Raw genomic sequence first — 3,108 nt, forward strand, 5'->3', positions numbered from 1 at the left:
GTCGCGCCGCGCAACGACGTCACACGCACGCTGCGTCGTCTAAACCAATGGTAAGAGGTCGCGGAGGCGCGCCGGAAGAGGGTTGCCCAGGCAACCAGGCGCCAGGCGTTCACGTGGCAGCTCAGCTCAGGAAATACAGGCGCTGTCTCTGGCGACAAAGGGGCACCTGGTGGAGGATGTTTTTCGAATAAGAGGTCCGGAGAGCAGAGGGACGATGACGGGTTTCCAGCCGCCTGCACCCTAGCCTCTCTTCAGCCCATGCGCTTAACTCCTAAACGCTTTTCTCGCACACTTAATACTCATTGTTCCTCAACTATCTTACCCTCAATGCTCGGAGAGCTGAAGACTGTGAATTCCTCCCCCCAAGTCTTCAGGGGTGAGAGCCGAAGCCATCCGCATGCCCAGCTGTGGGATTTTCTTGTAGTTTCCTGTTCTATCTGGCTAACTCATAAGCCTAGCTGTGGAAATTCGTTTCCTGTCGTATTTTATGAATCTCATATGCTATTGCATTCTTCACAGTAGATCCGCATTTAAACAGCGAAAAGCATGATTTTGTGCTCTACATTATTTTTAATAGTAAAAATAATAGTGAAAAGCACGATTTTATGCTCCACATCATAACAAAACCGATGCTGCAGGAAAATGCATATTCCCTTGTATTGCATTCCACCAGCAACAATTTGGGTTGTCATAGTTAAGTCCAAGCCCTTTGGACCTGTCCACTGCACTCCTCTTTAGCATCCTCTACTGTTGCCAACCCAAAGCCCGAACTTTTTGCTTAGGTAACACTAAATTGGCATTGTCTGAGCACTCGAGGCTGTGTAATCCTTCTGTGCTCCTGTAGCTCTATCCTTGCTACCTGACTACCACCCCAGAAGCATCTTCATTAGATTGTGAGTTTTCTCAGGATAAGGATTTTAACTTTGCCCTTTTTATTTCTCCGGCTTCGAGCATAATGCAGTGGGTATTCAACTAATGCCAAATGAATGAATAAATTCTGTCTATATCTAATTTATCTAATGTTCTGTGAACCTTGCATACAAATCTAAGTTTTAAAATTTATTATAATGTATTTACCCATCTTTCTTACTAGACTGAAATTGTCTTTATTGCTTTTCTATCCCCAATGCCTAGCGCAATGCATGCTTAACTAACGTTTTTAAAAAGAAGAAATTTTTTAAAAAATTATATCCTGTATCTTCGGCTACTTTTACTTTATAATCTCTCCTCTCCAGCTTCCTCAAGACCTATTATATTTTCCTTACTCCTAGCATCTCCAGTGTCAGACTCAGTAGAGCTCCTAGTTCGTGACCTTTTAACCCCTCCTCCCTGGACTATAAGAATGATTTGTATTCAGTATCGCAAAGGAATGACAGGCATATATGTTCTGGAGTTAGGCTATCTAAAACTCACCTTCACCCCTTATCAGCTATGAGTCTTTGTGGATGACAACTCCTACAAGCCTCAATTTCCTCTTCATTATTGGGTTATTGTGAGACTTAAATTTAAGAGGACAATTAAATACCTGACACATAGGAAGTACTCAAGAAGTATTAGCTAGTGCAATTATTCAGGTGAAAGCAAATGAAGACTAACGTGGAGGGCATCGTAAGTGGCAAAAGTCTCATGCTATGTGTTGGTGTATGAACCATGGACGATGATACGGATTTTTCAGATCTTTATAATAACCACAATTAGTATAAGCTTCTCCTAATCACAATTAAAACAGGCTTTTCTAAACTTCCTGTCATCATTTTAGAAAATGAACAGAAAACATGCTCCTTGGCATTGCAACTCTATCAGGATATTATGTAATAAGTGGTGGGTGCTTTCTTGAATACACTAGTTTGACAAGCCTGTGAGGCATCCAGGGGGAGCTAACTAGCATGCTGTTGGATCTGCTCATCTAGAGGGCAGGAAAGAGAACTGGGCATAGCTATGGATTTTTGAGCCGTCAGCATATGTAGACGCAGAGCTGGGCGACAGGAATAATACCTTCTCAGGAAAGCTCACAATATGTGAGAAACAGAGCACTGATTGTGGACTTCTGTCTTCTATTCAGGTTTTAAGGTTTAATTTTCTATTTAAGAGAGAATGGGATGAGGGAAAGAAGGTGACCTATTTGCCTAGCAATATGGTAAATGATTCTGAAAAGACAGAATATGCCATATATTTTCTGTTTGCTCTCATATAGGTACACTCTTCCCTTTGTCCTGTTATTTGCTCTGGGATTCTGATCGGTATAAACTATATCAACAAGGCTCCAGTGCCCTCTGGTTTCTGATTGGGTTTGGCTACTGAAGAACACTAATGGGAGATTAGAGAATTAGAGGAAAGTGAAGTCAGAGTATTCATTCTCCTGCTCCTATCCTTAGGGGGTTCCCTAAAGCTGGTCATACCCATAAGTGAAGGTCACATCTTTCTGCTATAGTCTGATTGTTTCTGTTCCTTCAAAATTCATAGGTTGAAATTCCAACTCCCAAGGTGATGGTATTTGGAGGTGGGGCTTTTGGGTGGTGATGAAGTCATAGGGTTGGAACACTCGTGAATGGAATTAGTGCCCTAATAATAGAGACCTGAGAGAGAACCCTCACTCCTTCCACTATGTGAGGACACAGTGAAACAATTTCATCTATGAACCAGAAAGTAGTCCCTTACCAGACACTGAATCTGTTGACACTTTGATGTGAACTTTCCAGCCTCCAGAACCATGAGAAATCAATTTCTGTTTTTATAAGCCACCCAACGTATGGTATTTCACTATAGCAGCCCAAATAGACTAAAAAACTTTCTAAATGGCAAACTTCAGTTCTAGGCACAAAATCTCAGAGGCTACTATCTCTAGGTTACTGTACTGTCTGTGTGGTACCCTGTACCTTTATAAATAAAATTTCTTCACATTGTCCTATTTTTGTTACTCCATATTATATAACATTATCAATTAGGTAATAAATCTAACTAAAGTAAACTACTCAGGACGACTTTTTTCTCATTGTGCTGGTTCTCATTCACTTCTGAAAAAATTATTCATTATTTATTTATTTACATTTAAGTCACCAAGCATTTTTAAGAAAATATTGTCTTAATTCTTGTAAAGAAAATCTCTTT

At 40.6% G+C, this 3,108-nt stretch overlaps 1 long non-coding RNA gene across 1 annotated transcript; it reads right to left on the reverse strand.

Annotated features, from left to right (window-relative positions):
• Positions 1 to 356: 356 nt before the first annotated feature.
• On the reverse strand, positions 357 to 2,476 carry LOC131381718 (uncharacterized). The gene is made up of 3 exons (XR_009210611.1): positions 2,400 to 2,476; positions 1,414 to 1,498; positions 357 to 458 (listed from the first exon to the last, which is right to left on the reverse strand). It is a non-coding gene; the product is annotated as an uncharacterized LOC131381718 (long non-coding RNA).
• Between the last annotated feature and the right edge of the window lie 632 nt (positions 2,477 to 3,108).

Source organism: Hylobates moloch, unplaced genomic scaffold, assembly GCF_009828535.3.
Source record: "Hylobates moloch isolate HMO894 unplaced genomic scaffold, HMol_V3 SCAFFOLD_17, whole genome shotgun sequence".
Classification (NCBI taxonomy): domain Eukaryota; kingdom Metazoa; phylum Chordata; class Mammalia; order Primates; family Hylobatidae; genus Hylobates; species Hylobates moloch.